The sequence below is a fragment of the Pan troglodytes genome, chromosome 1 (assembly GCF_028858775.2).
Source record: "Pan troglodytes isolate AG18354 chromosome 1, NHGRI_mPanTro3-v2.0_pri, whole genome shotgun sequence".
Lineage (NCBI taxonomy): Eukaryota > Metazoa > Chordata > Mammalia > Primates > Hominidae > Pan > Pan troglodytes.
The window spans coordinates 140,710,579-140,737,583 of NC_072398.2; the positions used below are offsets into that span (position 1 = coordinate 140,710,579).

General features: G+C 35.2%; 2 long non-coding RNA genes across 2 annotated transcripts in view; one reads left to right on the forward strand and one right to left on the reverse strand.

The window, feature by feature from the left end:
- The window catches only part of LOC107967246 (uncharacterized), a 227,998-nt gene that overhangs the window by 153,248 nt on the left and 47,745 nt on the right, over positions 1 to 27,005 (forward strand). The window lies entirely within an intron of this gene.
- The window catches only part of LOC104001508 (uncharacterized), a 248,140-nt gene continuing 232,317 nt past the window's right edge, over positions 11,183 to 27,005 (reverse strand). Inside the window, exon 4 of the long non-coding RNA XR_010153272.1 lies at positions 11,183 to 12,085. This is a non-coding gene — a long non-coding RNA (uncharacterized LOC104001508). The remainder of the gene's footprint in view (positions 12,086 to 27,005) is intronic.

The window sequence follows — 27,005 nt, forward strand, 5'->3', positions numbered from 1 at the left end:
GAGTCTCCTTATTTCTGATCTTAGTAAGGACAGTATAAGTAAGACAAAAAATGTTAGTTGCAGGTTTTTTGTAGATGCTTGCCAGATGTTCAATTTTCCTGTTTTTTTTAAAACAAACAACTTTTGATTTGTCTTTGGTATTTACAGTTTATTTTTTATTTCATTGAGTTCTTCTGTTATTTTAGTCTTTCTTTCTACTTACTTTGGGTTTAATTTGTTCTTTTCCCAGCTTTTTGAGATGGAAGCTTAGGTTAATGATTTAGTACTTTCTTTTTTTAATATAAGACTTTGAAGCTGTAAAATTCTCACTATGTATTGTTTTAGCTGCATCATACAAATTTTGATACCTTCTATCTTATTTTCATTCAGTTAAAAGTATCATTTAATTTCCCTGTAATTTCTTCTTAGACATGTAGGTTAATGAATTAATTTTCAAGTAGTTGGAATTTCTCAAATTATCTTTCCATTATAGATTTCAAATTTATTTTCTTGGCTCACAGAACATATTCTGTATGATTTAAATCATTTATCTTTGTTGGGGTTTGTTCTATGACCTAATATATAGTCTATCGTGAGGAATATTCCATGACTACTTAAGAAGATTATGTTCCCATTTTGGGTGGTGTGTCTAATACATGGCCGTTAGGTCTAGTTGGTTGACAGTGTTGTTTAAGTGTTCTATCCTTACTGTGTTGTCTATGACTGAGAAAGTACTGTCAATACCTTCAGTTATAATTGCGGATTTGTCTATTTTTGTTTAGTTCTGTAAATTCTTCATGTATTTTGAAGTTCTGTTATTACGTACATATACATTTAGAATTGTGTTATTTGGTGAATTGTCTCCTTTATCATTATGAAATGTCTCTCTTTATCTCTAGTAATATTTATTTTTCTAAAGTCTACTTTGATAATGTTTCCAATCCAGCTTTCTTATGCTTACTGTTTGCATGGGAGAACTTGTCCACCCTTTACTTTTAAATTATCTGTGCTCTCGTAGCTAAGTAAATTTCTTATAGACAGCATATAATTGGATCTTACTTTCTGATCCAATCTGACAATACTTACAGTGTTTAAACAATTTCTACTTAATTGGGTTTGCCTCTACTATTTTGCTATTTGTTTTATTTTATTTCCATCTGTTTTTTGTTTCCTTTGGCCTCTCCTACCTTTTCATGATTAATTGGGCATTTTAATATTTTATTTTGTCATAATTATTGCTTATTGGTAGTATATCTGTATGTAATCACTTTAAAGATATTTATCTATTGTGTTTTGTCTTGTATAGTTACATTCAAGAAGTCTGTGTTAACTTCTATCTTTCTTCCTCTGTATGTAATATGACTTTTTTCTCTGATTACCTTCAATATTCTTTTCTTTGGCATTCATTATATCATCATTATTATTATTATTAATTTGCCTTCTTTTTTGTGTGTGTTTCTTGTGCTTAAGATGTTCAACTTCTTGGATGTTTGGATTACAATTTTTATAAGGTATAGAAAAAATTTTGTTACTATTTCCTCAAATATTTTTCTCTCCCTTGTTTTTTCCTGGGATTCCAATTTCATGCATGCTGAACCACTTTGTATTGTCTCATAAATCACGAGGATCTGTTTGTTTTATTCTCAATTTTTTTTCTTTCTGTGCTTCATTTTGGATAGTTCCTATTTCTGTCTTAAGGTTCAACAATTATTTCTTTTTTGATATCTAAACCATAAAATTTTTATTTAAAATGTTATGTTTTTCTCTCTCAAAGTTTTTTGGCTCTTTTAAAATCTACCTTTTCTGTTCTAGTTGTGTTAATGCTTTCCTTTAAATATTTGAGCATAGTCTATAAATTCCATAATGCCTGTCAGTTCTACTTCTGTTTCCACTATTGATGTTTTTCTTCTGAATGTCGGTCACATTTTCCTGCTTTTTGGTGTGTTCTATTAATTTTTGTTTAAATACTAGACATTGTAAATATTGCATTGTTGAGTGTTTCATTTTGTTGTTGTCTTTCAAAGTGTTGAGCTTTGTTTTAGCAAGTGAAGTTACTTGCTGACCTATTAATTAAGTTACTTGCAGATGTATTTAATTTCTTTTAGGTTTAAAAATTTTTTTAAGCTTTGCTATGACAGATATGAGATATTCCTCACTTCAGGGATAATTCACCCTCACTACTAAAGTGTGACTCCAATGGAGTCTCCTGTAAATATCACAGGTGATCATCAAGGATTCTACTTGGTTTGGAACATCTCCCTACCTTCCGTACCTTATGTGAGTTCTAGGAATTTTTCAGCTTACACCTCTCTGCTGGTGCCTTGACTAGTCTTGTGGAGTTGTACTGTTTACATGCATAACCCAGTAATCACCAAGAGTCAAGGGGGTCCTTATGCTGATTTCTGAAGCTGTTTTTCTATGTAGCTCTCTTGTTTCTGGAACTCTGCCTTGAAACACCTGGCCACTTTAGCCTTCCTGAATGCCAGTCTCAATTTCCTCAATTCAGTGACGCCATTGGGCTCTAGTTGGGTTTCTTCTTCCAGTACCTATAGTCTAAAAATTGGCTCCAAGTAGTCAATCAGAGTGATTATGTGGCTTGCTTTGTTTCTTTATTTGGGATCACACTCTTCAACTATCTGCTATCCGATGATTGCAATCATTTTGTACAGTTTTCTAGTTGTTTATGTTGTGAGGTTGAATTAGGGCATTTCTTATACCACCATGAAAAGAAGCAGAATTCTATATTTGAACTTTTAACAATGCCTATAAGGCATGATTTGGAGAATCATGGATAGCTAAGGTTGCAGAGAAAAGTAATTTCAGAAAATATAATTAATTACTCTAAGAAAGATCTTTTCTGAGCACCTAGGCCCATATGCCTTTCCTTAAAATAGTACTCAAATAGTCATGTTGAATATAAGTGGTATCTGGATTTTTATTCTTGTTTGAAAGACTCCTTAATTTGCCATTTTAATACATTTCTTTCTATTATAACTCAGAGTGGTTATATTTATGAACATTGCTGGTTTAACTCGAGTATTTGTCCATTCTACTAATTTGAGTGTCTGCTGTGGAAAGGTGTTTGTCATGTATTTTTCTCACTAAATTAAAATGGGAGACATTCAGTAAAATAGGTGCTATGATGTTTGTGTGACTTTTAACATAAAATAAGAACAATTCAATTTATCTAATAGTTGAAATGAAAGCATTATCTATTTTCTTAGTTGTCATGCTGCCCTCTTGAGAATTCAACAATGTTAGGTGATCCTGAGATGTTTGTCACTCACTGGAGCTCTTTAGACCATTTATCCATTCTCTGAAATTATTTTCTGACTCCTCGCTTGGCTTAATAAAATTTGGCACTGAAAATAATAGAAATTATTTTACACAGGATAATTTCCTCTATTTAACAACACTTGCTTAAATTTATTGTCCTGAAATGTGTAGAGGTCCCAGACATTACAGATAACTTTGCAAAATTCCTCTTAGTATTAATTCTGTTTACCAATACTCAAAAGCTGATACAAATTTACACATTTTATTTAACCTATCATGCTATTGATTGTAAGATGAAAAAATATATTGTCAACTAAATATATGTCTTCCTGATTTACAGAATTTTTGTTCTATGCATCCTGAAAGAGCTTTTTGATTCTTGTTTGGACATACAGCATATTTTTAACAAGGACAGATTACTCTTGGGATATCCAAAGTGAAAAATATAAGTAAAATAGATTGGCTAAGGTAGTCTTAAACTTCTTCATATGTCTTTATATGAGAGTTAGACTCATTTAAGTGCCTTTTTAACTTTTTAAAAATCAATTTTTAGAGTGTATCTACTATTTGAGAGCATTGGTGACACAGCATTTCTTAAGAGAATGCTTTATTTTTATCTCCGGGATTCTTCCAGGGTGCTGACACAAAATCTGCAAGTTTTGATGCTGAAACTTTCTTAAATTTACCATAAAGTGACAATAGAGGGTTTCAGACAATAACCAGGATTTGCATCCCTTTGTAAAATTGGCTTCAAATGGGCTTGCAGTCATTTAGGCATGTTACCTGAAATGATCAAGTTCATGTACATGCAGGCAGTGACAACTACATCATGATTGCTACCTAGATTTCAGCTGTAAGAGATAAAGGGTTGTAAGGTACAGCCCTATTTCAGAGATGTTAAAATGTAAAAAGAAAATTTATTTTCAGTTGAACAAAATATGATATGCTTCCTCCCTCCCTGTTATCTGCCCTTTGTCTCTTCTTTATCTTCTCCTTCCCTGTTCTGCAATAAACGCCATGAGGGTGTTCATAGCATTAGGGGATTAGGGGAAAACAGACACAAAAATGAATAAATGTAAGTTATCAGAGCTTTGATACAAGTAAGAGTACAGTACTGTGAGAATAGGTAAGAGAAATTACTTAACACTCTCTGTGAATGGCCTAATGCAGGCAATGATTTAAAGGTGGGTCTTGAAAGTGAATAGAGGCTATCCAACCACAGAAGAGGAGAAAAACTGTCTAGGCAGGGAGAACACCATAAGGAAATATACGGTGTGTACACCTAGATAGTTACATGTTTAGTAATGAAAGCAGTGACACGGAGTAATATGGTCTCAAATATGTTAATAACTGAGACCACTTGATTTAGGTGTGTCAGTTTAATAATACCTAAGAAGATTCTTTTAACTTGAGACTTAAGATGATTAAACATATTAGATGAGAAGATCACATTGCAAAATATGAAAAGAATTATATACAATTTAATATATGGTTAAATGGATATATATGGATATAAGTATATCTACAGATATCAATCTATAATTAAGGAATGCTATAACCACAGTTTGCTTCTTCTCTTAACCTTTTTACTAGAGAATCAGTGTAAGCTGTATTCAGAAGTAGCTATGGGAAATGTCTCTGTCTTGGTCATTTCTGGATTACTATTATTATTTTTTAGCTCTCATCCTGGGTAATCCTCTTCTTCTGTATCTCTTGATCCACAAAAATTCATCTTGGATTGGTGACTTCCTTAAATTATGGCTAGTATACTAACCATAAAGAAATTCAAGTTCTCGTTATGATCAAAATTTATACTTAAAGATAAAACGCCTTAACCAAATTAATTTTAAAAGCCTTAACTAGGCTGGGTGCAGTGGCTCGTGCCTGTAGTCCAATCACTTTGGGAGGCCAAAAATGGGGGAAAAGTTCTTCAAAAAAAATGGGGAAAAATTTTGGGAGGAGGCCAAAAAAAGGGGAAAAATGATTGGAAGGGTCACTTGAGCCTAGAAGTTTGAGACCAGCCTGAGCAACATGGTGGAGCCTCATCTCTACAAAAAATACAAAAACTAGCCAGGCATGATGGTGCACATCTGTAGTCCCAGCTATTCAGGAGGCTGAGGCAGGAGGATTGCTTGCACCACTGCACTCTAGCCTGGGTGACAGAGCGAGACCTTGTCTCAAAACAAAATGAAAACCCTCCTTAACTACCTATTTCTTTTTTCTGTGTACTTTTTTATATCATTTCATTTTATATTTAGTTGACATGTAATAACTGTACATGTTTATAGGATACAGAGTGATATTTCCATACATATATACAATCCATGAGGATCCAGTCAGGATATTTAGCATATTCATCACCTCAAAGATTTTGTGTGTGTGTGTATTGGAAACATTCAAAATCCTCTCTTCTAGCTTTTTGAAAATATACAATAAATGCTTGTTAACTATATTCACCCTAAAGTATCAACTAGCTATTTTGATTTTTATTATTACATGAATCCGTGCAATACTGAAGGTATGCTTTTCCATTACGTATACACTGCAAAACATTGTGCCGCAGTAGCATAAGAATGCTGTCCTACTGACATCTGGGAGTGAATAAGGTGAGGAGGGAAGAAGGAAAGGTTTAAAATCCTTGCTCCACATTTGCTTCCTATGTCATATTATCAAATGTTCCATGCCAGGTGCAATGGCTGGAGTTCACTTTTAATAATTTCATTTATGTTTATAAGGACATTATTGTACCAAGAAGGCATGACTAACCAGAGAAAACGATAAAATGGCATAATGAGAAGTTAAAGTGGATAAAGTACAGAGGGCATAGAAGGAGCCTGAGAAGGTGGATAGAACATGAGGCCAGAAAGGGAATTAATGACAGATTTTGAAGGGGGCTATGTCTTGTGTCAATCAATCTTTGCTATAGAAATGCAAAGCAATATCTTAAATTGGAGTACCAAAATATATTTGATTAATCAAAAGAAAATAGGAAAGGAAGAACAAAGAACAAGACAGGTGAGACAAATAGAACCATTCAATATAATGGTTTAAATAAACTTACTATTTTAAATGTAAATGGCCTAAATATTCCAAATTAAAAAAAATTGTCAGACTAGATAAAAAATCAAGACCCAAATATATGATGTATATTAGAGATGAACTTTAAATTAAATAAAACCAAATAGGTAGAAAATAAAAGGGAAGGAAATATAAGGCCAGATGCAGTGGCTCATGCCTGTAATCCTAGCACTTTGGGAGGCCGAGGCAAGTGGATTGCTTGAGCCCAGGAGTTAAGAGAACAGCCTGGGAAACATGATGAAACCCAATCTCTTAAAACAAAACAAAACAAACAGAAAAATTATATCATACAAATAATGAAAATATTATAAAATATATTTCAAGGAATAGAGTGTTATTAAAGATAAAAAAGAATATTTTATAGGAACAAAAATGTCCATACATCAAGAAGACAGGACAATTGTATATATGAATTCACCTAATGACAGTAGATCAAAAAAATCAGTGAAGATGTAGAAATATATGAATGACACTATTCATCAACTTGACCTTATAAGCATTTATATAGAACATTAGACCCAACAACCTTAGAATACATTTTTATATGCACAGTAAATGTTTACCAAGAGAGACCATATGCTGGCCCACAAAATATAATCAATGAACTTTAAGACCTAAAATATTACATAGTATTTTCTCTGATCACAACTGAATTAAATTAAAAATCAATATTAAAATATCTGAAGCACTTCTGGTTAAAGGCAAGGTGAAATAAGCATACTCCACTATGTCCATACAAGTATAAAACCTGAACAGAATAGTTGCCTGGAGCAACTATTTTAGGAATTAGAAAAGTAAAAAATAGCAGGTAGAATGGAGAAGAAGTCCAGAATTTGAAATATCACCCAACCTCTGGTCATTTTATCAATTTTTCCTTTGATATCTCCCTGCCTGAACTCAACACTGCCTTCTAAAACCCAGAAGTGGTTATCAGTAAACAATAGCAAGCTTCAGAAGCAGCACTTTAGCTCTGTCTCAAAGAGAAGGAAAGAGCTTCTAATTATCAGAAAGAGTGCAGAAATTTCCTTTTTTTCTCCCTTTTTCTCCTGCTCTCTCACCCCTCAGCCCTCAAGCAATCTCATGGCAGCTGCTGTAGAAACTGCAGTGAGAGTTCACAGGGGCCAAAACTCTGAGAGTGGAGAGCTTTCCCCTCTGGTAAGTATATCTGTGATCCCAATAAGATGGGGCAAACCCTGATGTTTTTCTTCTTTCTCTTCCCTTCTGCCACTTGGCCCAAGATGGGGACACAGTTACAGGTGTGCAGCCTAGTGGGGTAACTAATACCCCAGGTTTCTGGCTAGAGGAATGAAAAGGGAAGCTCCAGGTAACTGGAAAAAATGACATTGACTTTTTGAAGAATGTTTCCCCTTTTTTCCTTCAAATAGAATATTCTTCATTTTTGGTTTGTTAGATGTTTTGTCATGAATAAATTCACTCTCTCCATTCTCAGTTAGAATATTCAGTAAGTGATAATGTTTCCTTTTTGGGGTATCATATCTAGAAGCACACAATGTCCATCTGGCCCTCATGGGTGATGTGAGTTTTGATCATTCAGTCAAGGTGTTTCTAACTTCTCCATTACATTACCACTGACTGTCTCTTTTGCAACTAAAAAGCAGTCTGTGGAGAGATACTTTAAGGGTATGATAATATCCTGCTCCTCATTAACATTTCTCCCGAGAGGTAGTATCAATTAATGATTATTTCTTGATATAATCTTGACTACAACAGTTGCAGAATGTTAACTTTTTCTAATTCTAGCACTCCCTCCCACATTTACTAGTTGTCATTTGGCTTTCTACTGTAAACAGGAGCCCTCAGTTCCTCCAATGAATTCCTTCCTTCCTTCCTCTTTCTTTCTCTCCTTCCTTCCTCTTTCTTTCTCCCGTTCCTTCCTTCCTTCCTTTCTCTCTCTTTCTTTCCCTTTCTTTCTTTCTTTTTCTTTCTTTTCTTTGTTTCTTTCTTTCTTTCTTTCTTTCTTTCTTTCTTTCTTTCTTTCTTTCTTTCTCTTTCTTTCTTTCTTCACTTTGCTACTCTCTGCATAACAAGATGTTCCAGGTTCCTTTTGTATCTAACTCTGCCCAGTCCTAGAATCAGCCAGGACTGAAGAGCCCTAGTTCCAAGATCTGGGTACTAAGTGTGCTTGAAGCTATTGGGGTGTGTTTAATTCTTGGCTCTTGATTCAATAGGCAGGGCCTGAAAATAATATACACAGACATACATACAAATATATATATGAACTATATATATGCATATGCATGCACATATAAGTACATATTTTAGAAATTATGACCTGCCAGTTCTAATGGATCTCTCAGGTTATTTCTTGCTTTCCATTCCATATTTGTATGTTATGTCTTCCACATGGGAAACCTGGTTTCCAACAATTCATTTAGTCCTTTTCTCAATCCTATAAAACATCTAAAATAGTTTCAGAATTGCTTCACCTATGCTACTGTGAGGCAGGAGAATAGGGCCTGGAGGCAAGGAACTTAAGGCCAGTTTATACTGACTTCAGAGAACTGAATTGAAGGAAAACTCCACCTCTCCACACCCAAGTAACAAAAGTATCAGAGGCTACTTTCTTTGCACTGCTGTGGCAGATGAAAAATGGAAAGTACCTCTGACTGGTCCCCTCCCACAACCAGACTGGTCAGGAGCCTAGCCTTCATTTGCATAGGCATGTAACTTTATAACTTCACTTCAGCCTCTGATTGGTCACCTTCTACAACCGATCAGACTGGTGGCGGGCCACTCCTTCATTTACACAGGGTGTGACCAAGTAACCAATGGGAAATCTCTAGAGAGTATTTAAACTCCAGAAAATTCTGTAACCAGCTCTCTTGAGTTGCTTTCTGGAGACTGCTCCCACTCTGTGGAGTGTACTTTTGTTTCAATAAATCTGTTTTTGTTGTTTCATTCTTTCATTGTTTTGTTTGTGTAATTTGTCCAATTATTTGTTCAAAACACCAAGAACCTGGATGACTCAAGACCCTCTACCAGTAACAAGTAAAATAAACAATGCTTTATTCAAAAGAGTTCATGAGTTCTTTGCAATCCTTACCCCTCCTACACACCTATCTATCCACTCATGACTGAGGGTAGTCAAAATTCTGGTCCATAAGTTATTTGGATGAGTGTCCTTTTCTCCCTCTATTTTTTTTTCTCTCTTTCTTTCTTTTCTTCTTTCTATCCTCCCTCCTTCCTTTTTTCTCAATCTCCCTCTCTGCCTCCCTCCCTCCTTTCCTTCTGTGTGATTATGGCATTCCTTTGACATATATTTGTGTTTATTGTCAGCTTGCTTTCAGTGTTTAAGTCCTCACCCCACTTTCACATTCTCACTGATTTTATTTTACTTTGTTCAATGTGTAGACTATCAACATGTTTCCAGTCAAACTATGCAAAAAGTATGCTCAGGGAAATGTCACTCCTTCCTGTGTCGTTTCACCCCATTTCACCCCATCCCTACCCTTGTAGGTAACCAACTTCACTGTTTTCTGGTTTACCCTTCCTTGTTTCTTCTTGTAAAGATAAGCAGAGATTGCATTTCCCCCCATCTTCCCTGTTTTCTTACACAAAAGGTAATATGTGTATGTGTGGCTCTTGGCTCTTGATTCAATAGGCAGGGGCTGAAAATAATATGCACAGACATATGTATAAAGATACACGTGAATATATATATATGCATATGCATGGCACAGATATATGCACATATAAGTACATATTTTAGAAATTATGATCCGTCAGTTCTAATGTATCTCTCCTTCCTTCTAATGTATCTCTCCTCCCTCTTTCCTTTTTTCTCTATCTCCCCCTCAACACGCACACACACACATGCACACACACACACACACACAAGCTGTTTTGTACTTTGCATATTTCATTTAAAAATATCTCCTGGAAATCACTCCGTATCAGTTCATAGAGACTTTCCTCATTTTTTTTTAACAGTTGAGTAATACTCGATTGTGTATATGTAGCAAAGTTTATTCAACCAATATCCTATGTTTGGACATTTAGGAAATTGCCATTATATTGCAATTACAAATAAAGCCACAAAGAATAAACCTTGTGGATATGTGTTTCCATATTGTTGGAGGTGTATCTTAAGGATAAATTCCTACAGGTAAGATTGATGGGACAAAGGGCAAGTGCATTTGCAGATGGTGAAACCCCATCTCTACTAAAAATACCAAAAAAAAAAAAAAATTAGCAGGGCATGGTGGTGCACATCTGTAATCCCAGCTACTTGGGAGGCTGAGGCAGGAGAATCACTTGAACCCAGGAGGCGGAAGTTGCAGTGAGCCAAGATCGCACCATTGCACTCCAGCCTGACAGATTGGGACTCTGTCTCAAAAAAATAAAAAAGAAAAAAAAATGCATTGAAAAAATATTTAAAAAAAAATTTTTTTTTGAGACGGAGTGTTGCTCTGTAACCAGGCTGGCTCACTGCAACCTCCGACTCCCTGGTTCAAGCAATTCTCCTGCTTCAGCCTCACGAGTAGCTGGGATTATAGGCATGTGCCACCACGCCCGGCTAATTTTTGTATTTTTAGTAGAGACAGGGTTTCACCATGTTGGCCAGGATGGTCTCCATCTCCTGACCTCGTCATCCGCCCACCTCAGCCTTCCAAAGTGCTGGGATTACAGGTGTGAGCCACTGTGCCTAGCCAAAAATTTTTTATTCTATTTTACACAAAACAGTTAATCAAATATTAAAGGTTCCACTTGAAAGTGTGCATTTGCTTAGTATCACAAATGTTCAGGATAAGGACTACAAGGGCAATTTAGCAACTGAGCAAATAAAGAAATTATTATTTCTATATTATAATGTCAAAACTTTAATTTTTGACTATTAAAAATGTTAATAAGATTCTAATTATAATTAATTTTTAAATAGAAAAGTTCAGGCACTCTCATATTCCAAAATTGATTTAACCTCTGCTTTAACCTCAGGTTTGGCAGAATGTTGATTTTAATCAATACTAATGATTAAGCATTTAGCCAAAATGGCCATTTGATATGCCCTGTAATTTTAATTATTTTATGAATTTGAAAAAAATGAAAGATTGCTCTACTATAGCAATTGATATATTTCTTAATCTTGAGTTCTATTAGTGGGTCCTTTTGGGAGAAATTAAAAGGCTTATGAGTTAAGATAAAAAGAAAAGGGAGAAGAGGGAAGGAGATAGTGAGAGAGTGAGAACTCAGGCTAGAGAGGCTGGTAAAGGAGGAGGAGAAAGAAGAAAAGGTAAGCAAGAAGAAGAAAATATTCATCTATAGGCAAGAAGGAGTCAGTTACTTTGACAATTTCCCAAGTATTGTAATTGGCTCTATCCCACTTCGGTCATCCCTCTGTCTTTGAAAGAGATCATACCCAAAGCATTTTAGACCAGAGAGCATTTCTTTGCTTTTTAAAGGATACACGCACTCACACATACATGAAAAACAGGCAAAAAAAACTTGTACAACTTCTCTTTTGACAATACTGGTCATAACAAACAAGAACCACTGTTAGACATTTTGTCTTTAAATTTGAACTAAAAGGAAACTGTAGAATATTAGAGCTAGAAGGAACCTCTGACATCATTCTGTCCATGCCCTTATTCCACAAGGACTTGCCCAGGGTCATACTGCTGTGAGAGGCAGACTCAAGGCTAGGACTCAGGTGTTTGGATGTCCAGTCCAATGATTCTTCCAAGAGGTAGGATGTCTTTCCTGCATCTTTTGACTGAAGAAATAAAAATTCCTCCTGTCAGAGAAAAAAAAATCTCAGCTCAAGTGCATAATTTCTAAAAAGATACTGTAGTAAATAGAAATATAGTTTCTTTCAAAGGATAAAGAAATTTCAAAATTTTATTTACTGCACTTTTTTAAAGTTCCACAGTGAATGGAGAGGGTTTTGAAAACATCTGTTTACCAATTTCCTACTGGTAACAGAACCTCGGCAGCAATAACTAAATCACCTTCGTACTCTTCTCTGTGAAGCCATTAAGCCTAGAAACATGCTGTTTTTGGCAATACAGAAATCAAAGTGGTAGCACAGCAGAGCAGATCTGTGTTAAAGAACAAAAATCCACAGGCTGCTTCAAATATCAACAAGGAACCCTGAAATTTTCTATCAATTTCTTTTCATGGCCTTGTGACATTTTCAACTTAAAACTATATTGCTTAACATCAAGGCACTTTGAGAGAGCTTCAGTTGGAAAAGGTAATTTTTGAGTGAGATTCAGCAGAAAAAGGTAATTTTTCAGAGAGGTTCACTGGAAAAAGGTAATTTTCAGAACCAATTGCTGCATTCTTTTGCTGTTATTTTGTCTCTTTTCTAAGTAGCCCTAATGTCATTCATGGGCACTCTATGTCAATACATCCGTACTGGGTAAGTCATTTGTGCAAAGTAAGTTTACAGAAACTGTAGCTTTAGGCTATGTTATTCCAGGGCTGTGAAGATCAAACAATGCAATTTCACTTGGAAGTTTCATCAATTTTGCATCAATGTTGATGCTTGAGCTGAAGGTCTGCACCCAGAATCATAATTTCAGCCACAAAAATTTTGTTTTTGATGGAGAATCTAATTTCATATGATGATCATTGTTTGGTAATACTGTGGTTCTGTAATGCAGCTCTATAAACCTCTAGTGCTGACCCGGCGATTGATGGGCAAGCCGTGGAGGGGCTTAATAACTGATCTAGACTGCATCAATTCATACTGTTTTGAGATACTAAAGAAAAAATAACTAGTCTTAGAATGCATGTTATTATATGTTATTTGTATAAGTGGATGAACAAGTGTCCTTGAAAGCTGAGACCTTTCATCTGCTCATTTTCCGAGAGCTTCAATCTTTAGAAAGAAAATTATGCAATTCAGCTTTAATGGTTTGAAATGAAGACTCTGAAATTATCAGGCATCTCATATATTTCTCCTTTGATTATATCACCATAGAGAAAATGAACAAAAAAACTTCTTCAATGCAAGATGTGAAAGTTGAGGGGCATAAAAAGAAACATTTTAAAGCCTTCCCTGCTTTTTAAAGTGGAACAGCAAACTTTAACAGGCTAGAATTTTATTCTTCCCTTTAAATTATATGTAGTTAATTTCAAGAGAATATTAATAGATGTCTTTTCATTAATCACTTTGTTTTGTAATTTAGCCTTTGTGTAAGAAATTGTGAAGTAGAGAAGTTCACATTCATTGGTGATAAAAACATGTAGTCAGCACAGTTGGATACTTTCAATTCTACATCTACTGATAAGAAATATATCATTTTTTCTCTCTAAAGAGCTTTAGTAACCACCTCCTTGACCCTCAACAGCACTGTGGATTAAATAAAGTCAAATAATGATGGCATTTCTATTTAAAATAACTACCTTTTGTAATAATAAAAAATGATATTTCATCAAACCTTAACTATCTTCAAGTTAATTTGTTATTTATACCCACTGACAGAAAAATTAAGTGAACCAACTCTGATCAGCTTTTTGCTTTCCATCTACATGAGAGATTTTTCTCTATCCATATTGTCTATAACCCAGTTCCTGGTCTGTTTTCAAAGTTGGAATTGATAACCAGTGGTATCAATAATAACTCCTGAATGTGTACCACCATGAGGTGTTATACAATTCATCATCAGTCATTTTTAAAAATTCCCTGCTAGTCAGAGTATATGCAGTATGTTCCCCAACCAATTTACCTTATCTATTTTGAATTACCTACCTTACTTACAAAGACATTTTTTCAGCCAGCACATAAATATTTTATTAAGTAGATATTTTGTTTAGTTTTGTTTTTGTCAAGATATAACATTGAATGATTCTAAAACCTTGTTAAGAGAGTAGATCTCGTGTTAAGTGTTCTTACCACAAAAAGTGGGGGTTGGGGGGCATGAAACATTTAGAGGTAATAGTTATTACCTTGATTGTGGTGATGGGCCCATGGCTCCACACTCATCATGGGTCTAAACTCATCAAATTGTATCCAATAAATATGTGCAGTTTTTATCTATCAATTATACACTCATAAAGCTGTAAAAAATTTTTAAAAATAAAGTTTCCTTGGAAGCTCAGGCTAAAAGCCAATAAAGAAATCACATGCCATTTAAAGTTTGTTTATTGCATTTTACCCACTACAGATGTGAGTGACCTTTATCAAGAATCTGCATTTCCAACCCATTAAACATCTCTCCCCCATTAACCTGATAGTTGTTAACCCTGATAGCTGTCTTGACTGGCCAGTGTTTCCATTTGTGTGGATTCTGGATTAGCCTGAAAATAGCTGTCATAATGGAAGATGGGTAATCCTCAGGAAAGACTATGTGAAATGACTGATGGGAAAGTAATGCCATGAATTGGCAAAGATGGGTGCCTGTGCCTCAGACATTCAGATCATTTGGAAAGCCAAGATTAAGCCAACACTTGCAACAATAGCATAGAATGGAAGGACCAGAGTTTTGCAATCACTTATACCAGTAGTTGAGTCCCAGCTCTGCCACTCACTGGCCGTGCAGCCTTTGGCACCATTACTTATCCCTTTATGGCTTCTGTGTGGCTCTTTTTATCCAAGATGATTATGATACTATTTACTGTAGATGGTTGTTATGAAGTCAAATGAGACAATATATTTAATGTGCTCAGTCCATAGCCCACGAATGGCAAACAACAGTAGCTATCATTAAGTTGTGTGTCAAAATGTGAAAACGTAACACAAGTGGCTAAAAATTGAAGGGTAGCTTGAACGGATACTGCACCTAGGATGACAAGAGTAAGCACAATTTAGTATAATAATATTTTATTCTATATTGGTGATAATACTTTGCTACTCTAAATGTATTATTCAGTTAAAGTAATTTTTGATGACTCCAAGGTGTGTTCGCCTTTGGTGATTTGCATGGTGCCAGAAGATGTACTCTGATTCTGAGTTTTAAAGGCTACAGAGGAAAGGGCTTGCTTCACTCTTCAGGAGAAAATGTTTCACTATCAATGGACTGAGAATGACCTGACATAATAAAGCAGAGCCGCACACATCACACCTCTTTACATTTCCAATGGATAGAATACTCTTTGGCACATAGTAGGGATTCTGTAAATGCTCATTGATGTGATTGGATGTGATGTGATGAGATAGGATTGTCAGATGGATTCCCCTGGAAGCCATTGCATGAGCACCTTTAATGTGAGATAACCTAACCACAAATTCCTTTTAATATCTCAGTAACCATTTCCACCCCATGCTCAATTTGCATTATAACTAAATGTGCTGTCCTTATTAAGAAACTTGTGTGGTTTATTTTTCTGTTTCTAATTTTAGGTTTTTAAACCTTTTTTATGGTTATTTCTGGTGAAGCTATGCCTTTAAATTCATGCTCCTTTTAAAATAGAAAATTATAAAAAATTTATATTTCATAATTTGCAATGTTCTAGTCCAGGCGATGGGAGACTTTCAGATGTTATACCTGAACTGTTTCATAGATATGATTATAGATTCCACAAGATATGGATAATGTATACAAATAAATATAAATAACAAAATGCATAAAATTTATACATAAAATTTATACTTGTGTAAATATATTCATATATTAAGTATGATTACATGGATGTAAATAAATAGGATTTCCTTTCTTCTTATTTTCAAAGCTCTGTCTTTCAGCCTATGGGTCATTCTTGTCATTAAAATCCAAAGTGAAATCTTGCCAGGCTTGTATCTTAGGTGAGTTTCCCATATTTCTCTCAAAGACCTGTCCACACATTTTGCCTCCAATAGCCCAATAAAGGGAGGCTGTCACTTATCCTAGCCAGGTGACTCAAAGGCCAAAGGAGCAATCTATGGAAGAAAAATTATTCACCATGCTGGCAAGAGCTGAGCATATTTTTATAGAGAAATGTGAATTTTAACCAGGCTTAATTCTTTATAGGTTTGTGAATGAGAAAAAAACAAGATATTTCTTGAGACAATTTGATGAGTGATGAGATTTTTACAATTTGTCAACCATCTACCTACCTGAATCTCTGGATTTCTCAAGTGCTCCATTCCTTTGTTTTGGTAGACAACATGCATTTTTTTTCCTTGCTTTTTAATTGAGATTTGGAGGGTGTTTATTTTCTTCTAAAATTTACTGTGACTTATTAAACTTGGCTGCTGTCTCAGGCTATTATTTGTAACCAAGTTTAGATTCAGAAGAGGTAGAACCAGGGATAATTCAATTAAAACAAAGCAAAAAACCCTGCCTGTCCTTTCTCTTGGACTTGCACTTTGGGGCTATAGGAAGTGTGGAGTTTTATCAATTACACCTGAGTTAGCAGGAAAAAAAAGACTCTCTCCAACTACAGAATTCACCTCCTTCTTGCTTCTGCTATTCAGTTTAGAGCCACAGGGACACCATCCATCAAAAGAACCTTTCCTGAAGAGGAGAATCTTGTTAAGGCTGGCTGTCAACTTGAGAAAACTAATCATGGTATTGAACAACAAAATGATTTTATACTGCTTTTCTCCTTCTCTTCTACTGAGCAGACCATTAAGAAGAAAGGCCGACAGATGTTTGGCAAGCAACTAAAAATAGAAAACCTGCTTTAAATATCAAGTGTGCCTGTTTGATTCTAAGTGAAAGAATATATCTAGCATCTGTACAAAATGGAATTCAGATTTGAGGCCAGGGTCTGACTCAGATTTGGCAGTTGAGATGTGAACTGGTGGACAGTTCCTTTAGCCAAAAGACTTAATGATTTCTTCAAAATTACTTTCTTTCCATGGCCAGATTATGTCAAAATGTGTATGTGCTACTACCGATCTGGGTGTATATTATGTCCTATGTTTGCTCAACTTAGAGTCAGAAAGATCGATTAGTGGGTTTGAGTCTGCAAAATAGACTCAAGGCATTTTATTTTCTGCTTGCTGTGTTCTTTTTATCTTCTCTTCAATGTAGCTTTCCTTTCCCCCTTTATGCTATGGTACTAGCTGAATGCTGATGACCCAATAGTACAATAACAGCCAAGTTGCATTTAATGGTAATCTGGTGGCCACAGCTGCGTGGTTACCCACTGATACTGAACCAAGCCCCCGGAGCAAAAGTTTTCATTCTTATTATACCAGAGAGAAAAATCCTGGAAACATTCATCCTTCAAGTTTCAGCTTCCATCCGGCCTCCTTAAAGCTACCCTAAGGACCCTGTGATGTTCCCTCTCTCCCCTCAATGACTGTAGCTCTCTAGTTCTCTTTCTACTACACATTCACCACTTAATATTTTGTACTGCTTTCTTAACTGACAATAAATGCTGGCCAATGCTTTCCCTGTTTGTGCACAATATATAAGTATTTGCTGATTAATTAAATAGCTAGTCCCGGGCAGGGTGGCCTAAAGGTAGGTTTTGTTGGTGGAATGGTAGTTCTTAATCTTTTGGAGGGGACAGAGACACTTTAAGAAAAATGCAAATTGCAAACCTTTGTGCCAAGAAGTGCACATATATACATACACAAAAATCTGTGAATATAGTTTCAGAGGGTTCTCTGACTCCCCCTGAAGGCTGTCTAAGGAACCTTGGTTAAGAGCCTAGCTGTAAGCAGACATTGTTCAGTGTCAGAGACCTGCGAGGACTCTTGGGAGCAAGGAAGGGGCCACCCACCGGCTTCCTTCATAGCAGGCAAAAAACAGCCTGCTCAATTCACAAATGTACATTTTCTGTAAGGCTCTAAGGTGATGTACTTTGATGTAAACATTTTTATCTACAAGCTTGTGAGGCAACAATATATAGTAAAAAGAACAACTGAATTTACACAAATTGGGTCTGAATTTGAATCCAGTTTCTACCACTTACTGCCTTTGTAACTATGTAACTATGCCAAGCCACTTAACATCTTTGGGTCTTAGTTTTTTTTCCCTATTCTTTTCTTTCTTTTACTCCTTTTTATATTAATTGACCTTAATTTTAATTAACCTTCATTTAAATTTTATTTTTAATTTTTTATCTTTAATTGTATGTATTTATGGGTGGGTTGAAGAGGAAAGGAGAGATGTTGGTCAAAGGGTAAAAAATTTCAGTTAGATAGGAGGAATAAGTTGACCTATTGCACAGTGTGGTGACTATAGTTAATTATAATGTATTGCATATTTCAAAACAGCTAAAAGAAAGGATTTTAAATGTTCTCACTACAAATAAATGATAAATATTTGAGGTAATGGGTATGCTATTTATCCCAATTTGATCATTCCACAATGGACTTTAGTTTTCTTATCTCAGACAGAGTTGTAAATACAGTTAGCTCTGTCTTAATCTCTTCCTGAGCAAGAGGGGATCCTGAACACGATCCCTGGGCAGAAATTGTTAGGGCTGGACAGGCTTAGTAATGGCAGAACATGGAGTGAACAGTGAAGCAAAGTAATACTGGACAGAAGACCTGGTCAAAACAACAGTGGTACCCTCAGGATTTTCTCTGGGAGCTGATAAGATTTGTTCCTGATCATACATGTAGTAGAACACCCCAGAGGGCTCCCAGAAGCACAGGAGTGGCAAAGCTGTTCATCAGCAGATATAAAAATTGGGATTGTGATTTTTTTTCTGTTTTCCTTTTTTTAAATTTTATTTTAAAATTTATTTTTCCATAAGTTATTGGGGTACAGGTGGTATTTGGTTACGCGAGTACTTTAGTGGCGATTTGTGAGATTTTGGTGCACCCATCACCTGAGCAGTATACACTGCACCCTTTTTGTAGTCTTTTATCCCTCGCGCCCCTCCTACCCTTCCCCCCAAGTCCCCAAAGTCCATGGTATCATTCTTATGCTTTTACGTCCTCATAGCTTAGTTCCTACATATCAGTGAGAATATATGATGTTTTTCTGTTCCTGAATTACTTCACTTGGAATAATCGTCTCCAGTCTCAACCAGATCGCTGCAAATGCTGTTAATTCCTTCCTTTTTATGGCTGAGTAGTATTCCATCATATAGACATATACCACACAGTTTCTTTATCCACTTGTTGATTGATGAGCATTTGGGTTGGTTCCACGATTTTGCAATTGGGAATTGTGCTGCTATGAACATGCGTGTGCAAGTATCTTTATCAAATAATGACTTCTTTTCCTCTGGGTAAATACCCAGTAATAGTATTGCTGGATCAAATGGTATTTCTACTTTTAGTTCTTTAAGGAATCTCCACACTGTTTTCCATAGTGGCTGTACTAGTTTACATTCCCACCCGCAGTGTAGAAGTGTTCCCCGATCACCGCATCCACACCAACATCTACTGTTTTTTTATTTTTTGATTATGGTCATTCTTGCAGGAGTAAGGTGTATTGCATTCTGGTTTTGATTTTCATTTCTCTGATTATTAGTGATGTTCAGCATTTTTTATATGTTTGTTGGTCATTTGTATATCTTCTTTTGAGAATTATCTATTCATGTTGATAGCCCACTTTTTGATGGGATTGTTTGTTTGTTTTTTTCTTGCTGATTTGTTTGAGTTCATTGTAGATTCTAGATATTAGTCCTTTGTCAGATGTATAGATTGTAAAGATTTTTTTCCCATTCTGTGGGTTGTCTATTTACTCTGCTGACTGTTCCTTTTGCCTTACAAAAGCTCTTTAGTTTAATTAAGGCCCAGCTTTTTATCTTTTTTATTGCATTTGCTTTTGGGTTCTTGGTCATGAAATCCTTGCCTAAGCCAATGTCTAGAAGGGTTTTTCCAATGTTATCTTCTAGAATTTTTGTAGTTTCAGGTCTTAGATTTAAGTCCTTAATCCGCCTTGAGTTGATTTTTGTGTAAGGTGAGAGATGAGGATTCACTTTCATTCTCCTACGTGTGGCTAGCCAATTATCCCAGCACCATTTGTTGAAAAGGGTGTCTTTTTCCCACTTTATGTTATTGTTTGCTTTGTTGAAGATCAGTTGGCTGTATTTGGATTTGGATTTATTTCTGGGTTCTCTGTTCTGTTCTGTTCTGTTCTGTTCTGTTCTGTTCCATTGGTCTATGTGCCTATTTTTATACCAGTACTGTGCTGTTTTGGTGAGTATGGCCTTATAGTATAGTTTGAAATCAGTAGTGTGATGCCTCCAGATTTGTTCTTTTTGCTTAGTCTTGCTTGGTATTTGAGGGGTCTTTTTGGTTCCATATGAATTTCAGAATTGTTTTATTTAATTCTGTGAAGGATAATCGTGGTATTTTTATATGGATTGCATTAAATTTGTAGATTACTTTTGGCAGTATTGTCATTTTCACAATATTGATTCTACCCATCCATGAGCATGGGATGTGTTTCTATTTGTTTGTGTTGTCTATGAGTTAGTTCATCAGTACTTTGTAGTTTTCCTTGTGGAGGTCTTTTGCTTCCTTGGTTAGGCATATTCCTAAGTTGTTTTTTTTTTTTTTTTTTTTTTTTTTGCAGCTGTTGTAAAAGGGGTTGAATTCTTGATTTGGTTTTCTGCTTGGTCGCTGTTGGTGTTTAGAAGAGCTACTGATCTGTGTACATTAATCTTGTATGCAGAAACTTTGCTGAATTCTTTTGTCAGTTCTAGGAGCTTTCTGGAGGAATCTTTAGGGTTTTCAAGGTAAGCAAACATATCGCCAGCAAACAGTGACAGTTTGACTTCCTCTTTACCAATTTGGATGCCCTTTATTTCTTTCTCTCATCTGTTTGCTCTGGTTGGGAGTTCCAGTACTGTGTTGAAGAGGAGTGGTGACAGTGGGGATTCTTGTCTTGATATCCAGTTCTCAGAGGGAATGCTTTCAACTTTTCCCCATTGAGTATAATGTTGACTGCGGGTTTGTCATAGATGCCTTTTATTACATTGAGGTATGTCCTTTGTATGCCAGTTTTGCTGAGAGTTTTAATAATAAAGGGTTGCACAAACAGAATTAAAAACAAAAACCACATGATCATTTCAATAGATGTAGGAAAATAATTAGACAAAATTCAGGATTGTGATTATTAAGGTAACTCTGTAAACTCCAAGAGAGCAAGAATTTATCGCTTTGTTTAATGCTGTACCTCAAGGATCTAGAAGGGAGCCAGATAAGTACTTTAAACTCTACTCAATAAGTAAATAAATGAATAGTTGGATACATGAATTTTTATACACAGGTTGTACAAGTTAGTCGGTTTAGGAAACAAGTTGCATATATAGCCAGTATTGTTTAAAAAGTAATGTGGTTTATAGATTAGAAAATGTAATATTGTTAAGATGTCAATTCTCCCCAAATTGATCCACAGACATAACACAATTCCAGTCAAAATTCCAGTAGGCTTTTTTGTAGAAACGGATAAGTTGATTCTAAAATGTGTATGGAAATATGAAGGACCTAGAAAAACAAAACAATTTTTCTAAAGAACGAAGATGGAGGACTTATCTTCCTGATTTAAAGACTTATTATAAAGCTTCATTAACCAAGGTAGATTAATATTGGCAAAAAATATACATATAGATCATTGGAACAGAGTAGAGAATTCAGAAATAGATCAACATGTATATGGTAAATTGTTTTTTTTAAATAAAATTTTTTACTTTTATTTTTTGTGGGTATATCATAGGTATATACATTTGGTAAATTCATTTTTAACAAGAGTGTCAAAGCAATTTAATGGGGGAAAGAAAAGTCTTTTCAACAAATGGTGTTGGATCAAATGAATATCCATACAGAAAAAAATTAGCATTAACTCTTACCTCACATTATACACAAAAAATTATCTCAAAATGGATGATAGACCTAAATGTAATACTTAAAACAATAAAACTTCTGGAAGAAAATATAGGAGAAAATTTTACAGCATCAGTGATGGCAAAGTTTTCGTATACATGAAAATCTTACATGATAGAAAAAAATTATAAATTGAACTTCATCAGAATCTAAAACCTCTGCTTTTCAGGTGACACCATTAAGAAAACAAAAAAGCAAGCCACAGAGTGAGGAAATATTTGTAGCATATATATCAGATAACTTGTATCCAAAGAATATAAAAAACTCTTACAACTGAATAACAAGATAAGCACCTCAATTATAAACGGTCAACATATTAAACAGATATTTTATATAAGATATAAACATGGCCAGTAAGCACATCAAAAATATTCCACATTATTAGTCACTAGAGAAATCCAGATTAAAGTCACAGTGAGATACCAGTTTACATATGCTAGGATAAGTAACATTAAAAAGATTGACCATACAAATGTTTATGAACTGGAACTGTTTGTAGAAATGTAAAATGGTACAAGTGGTCTGTAAATTCATTTGACAGTTTCTTAAAATATTAAGATACACATCCACCATATGATCCAAACATTTTACTCCTAGGTATTTACCTAAAGTGAAATGAAAGTATTTGTCCGCACAAAAACTTGTACACAGATGCAGATAACTTTACCTGTAATAATCAAAACCTGGAAACCCAAATGTCCATCAAAAGGTGAATGGATTAGCAAATTGTGGCACATCCATATTATAGAATACTTCTTAGCAATAAAATGGAATGACATGCGTTTGATATATGGAACAACATGCATGCATCTCAAAATCATTATGCGGGTGAAATAAGACAGATAAAAAGGAATAATACATAGAATTCTAGAAAATGCAATCTAATCTATAGTGTCAGAAAACAGCATGGAGGTCTAGGGAGAGAGGGGCTACACAGGGATATTTTGGGGATGATGGAAATGTTTGTATATTTATTGTGGTGGTTGTTTCATAGGTGTGTGCACATGCAAAACTTACTAAATTGTCTAAACGTTATATGCAGTTTGTTGTACATCAATTATTCTTCAATAAAGTTGAAGATCTGCAAAAGTGATGATGCACATACTCAGATTTTAAAACTAAAATATTTGAAACACACCAAAAAATGTAACAACTATTTCTGGAGAGCAGAGTTTATAAGTGATTTTTATTTATTTTATTTATTTATTTAGAGACAGAGTCTGGCTCTGTCGCCCAGGCTGGAGTGCAGTAGCACGATCTGGGCTCACTGCAACCTCCACCTCCTGGGTTCAAGCAATTGTCCTGCTTCAGCTTCCCGAGTAGCTGGGATTACAGGTGCCCGCCACTGCTCCTGGCTAATTTTTGTATTTTTAGTAGAGACAAGGTTTCGCCATCTTGGCCAGGCTGGTCTCAAACTCCTGACCTCAGGTGATCCACCTGCCTTGGACTCCCAAAGTGCTGGGGATTACAGGCGTGAGCCACCGTGACCGGCCGATATTTATTTTTTTCTGTGTAATTTTCTGCAATTTTCTAAATTTTGTAGTTTCCTGTGGTGCTATAACCAATCATCACAAATTGGGTCGAATAAAACAAGTGAAATTTATTATCTCATAGTTTTGGAAGCCAGAATTCTGAAATTAGTATCACTGAGCTGAAATCAAGCTGTCAGCAAGGCTGTACTCTCTCAGAGGCTGTAGGGGAGAATTTATTTCTTGTCTCTTCCAGCTTCTGGTAGCTGCCAGCATTCCTTGGCTTGGGGTCACATCACTCCAATCTTCAAAGCAAACATCTTCAAATCTCTCTCTGCTCTGTCCTTATATCACCTTCTCTCCTGTGTGTGTGTGTCAAACCTCCCTCTGCCTCCCTCTCAAAAGGATACATCTGGTTGCATTTAGGGCCCACCTGGATAATGCAGGATTTTCCCCACATCTCAAAATCCTTAACTTAATCACATCTGCAAAGACTCTTTTCCAAATTAGGTAACTTTTACAGGTTCCAGGGATTAGGAGCTATCTTTAGGGAACATTAGTCAACACCCACAGCATACATCTTGTTTGTTGCGATATTTTTGTGTTTTATTTTCTTTGTGTTTGATTCTCTATCTTGAAATTGCATAAATAATAAATGAGCATATTTTCATCATTAAAAATTCAGACATTATAAAATGTTACGAAATAGAAATCGAAGTCCACTGTGATAATGGCCAACACCATGTGAAAATAGACCTCCTTTACAGATAACAAATTCAGGCAAATTCAACTCCAAGCACTAGACTTGTGAGACCCACACAGGAGCTTAATTTAATTCACAATAACTAGTCTTAATAATTTAGTGTTCATCCTTCCAGATCCCTTACTGTAAATTTTATAAGGTATATTTGTAGTATTATATGGTTACGTACTATATGTGTGTGTAAATGTGTGTATGGGTTTCAGCTTTTAGAAATGAGAAAAATACTATTCATTTTGTTCTGCAATTTGCTCTTTTCCTTAACAGTGTTCTTGGAGATATTTTTGTGTCAATGCATAAGATTCTACCACCTTTGCATAACAGTTGACCCTTGAACAACACAGGGTTGAAATGCAGGGTTCCAGTTACATGCGGACTTTCTTTCACCTCTGCCACCCTAGACACCAAGTCCAACCCCTCCTTTCCTACCTCCTTTTCAGCCTACTCAATGTGAAGATGACAAAAATGAAGACTTTTATAATGATCCACTTCCATTTAATAAATAGTAAATATATTTCTCTCCTTGTGGTTTTCTTAGTAATATTTTTAATTTTCAATTTTTCTGGGTACATAGTAGGTGTATATACTTATGGGGTATATGAGATGTTTTGATACAGGCATGCAATCTGAAATAATCACATCATAGAAGATGGGGTATCCCTCCCTTCAAGCATTTATCCTTTGTGTTCCAAACAATCTAATTATACTCTTTCAGTTATTTTTAAATGTTCAATTAAATTATTATTGACTATAGTCACCCTGTTGTGCTATCAAATATTAGTCCTTATTCATTCATTCTAATTATTTTTTTGTACCCATTAACCATCCCCAACTCCACTTGACTCCCCTACTATCCTTCCCAGCTTCTGGTAACCATCATTCTACTTATCTCCATGGATTCGATTGTTTTGATTTTTAGATCCCACAAATAAATGAGAATTTGCAAAGTTTGTCTTTCTGTGCCTGGATTATTTCACTTAACATAATGACCTCCAGTTCCATCCATTTGTTGCAAATGACAGAATCTCATTCTTCTTTATGGCTGAGTAGTAGTCCATCGTGTATAAGTACCACATTTTCTTTATCCATTCATCTGTTGATTTAGGTTGGACATTTAGGTTGCTTCCAAATCTTGGCCATTGTGTATAGTACTGCAACAAACATAGGGGTGCATATATCTCTTCCATATGTTGCTTTCTTTTCTTTTGGGCATATACCCAGCAGTGGGATAGCTGGATTGTATGGTAGCTCAATTTTTACTCTTTTGAGGAACCTCCAAACTTTTCTCCATAGTAGTTGCACTAATTTACATTCCCGTCAACAGTGTAAGAAGGTTCCCTTTTCTCCACATTCTTGTCAGAGTATTTCATTGTCTGCCTTATGAATATAAGCCATTTTAACTGGCGTGAGATGATATCTAATTGTAGTTTTGATTTGTATTTCTCTGAAGATCAGTGATGTTAAGTACCTTTTCACATGTCTGTTTTTATGTCTTTTTAAAAGAAATGCTTATTCAAATCTTTTGCCCATTTTTAATTGGATTATTAGATTTTTTCCTATAGAGTTGTTTGAGTTTCATATATATTCTGGTTATCAATCCCTTGTCAGATGGGCAGTTTAGAAATATTTTCTCTCGTTCTGTGGGTTATCTCTTCACTTTGTTGATTGTTTTCTTTGCTTTGCAGAAGCTTTTACACTTGATACGATCTCACTTGTCAATTTTTGCTTTGGTTGCCTGTGCCTGTGGGGTATTATGCAAGAGATCTTTGCCCAGACCAATCGTCCTGGAGATTTTCTCCAATGTTTTCTTGTAGTAGTTTCATAGTTTGAGGACTTTAAGTCTTTAATTCATTTTGATTTATTTTTGTGCATGGTGAGAGATAGGGGCCTAGTTTCATTCATCTGTATATAGATACCCAATTTTCCCAGCACCATTTATTAAAGAGACTGTCTTTTCCCCAGTGTGTGTTCTTAGCACCTTTGTTGAAAATGAGTTCACTGTAGGTGTGTGGATTCGTTTCTGGTTCTCTATTCTGTTCCATTGGTCTATGTGTCTGTTGTTATGCCAGTACCATGCTGTTTTTTATAACTTGAAGCCAGGAAACATGATTCCTCCAGTTTTTTTGTTTTGTTTTGTTTTTTGCTTAGGATAGTTTTGGCTATTCTGGGTATTTTGTGGTTCCATATAAATTTTAGGATTTTTTTCCTATTTCTGTGAAGAATGTCATTGGTATTTTGATAGAGATTGCATTAAATATGTATATCGCTTTGGGTAGTATGGACATTTTGACAATATTGATTCTTCCAATTAATTCATGAGCATGAAATATCTTTCCATTTTTTTGGTGTCTTCTTCAATTTCTTTCATCAGTATTTTATAGTTTTCATTATAGAGATCTTTCACTTCTTTGATTAATTACCTCCTAGGTATTTAATGTTATTTGTAACTCTTGTAAATGGGATTATTTTTTAAATTTCTTTTTCAGTTTCTTCATTGTTGGCATATAGAAATGCTACTGATTTTCATATGTTGATTTTGTATCCTGTAACTTTACTGAATTTGTTTATCAGTTATAATGGTTTTTTGGTAGAGTCTTTAGGTTTTTCCAAATATAAGATCAAATCACCTGCAAAAAAGGATAATTTGACTTCTTTCTTTCCAATTTGGATGCCACTTATATCTTTCTCTCGTCTGATTGCTCTAGCTAGGACTTCCAGTACTATGTTGAATAACAGTGGTGAAAGTGGGCAACCTTGTTGT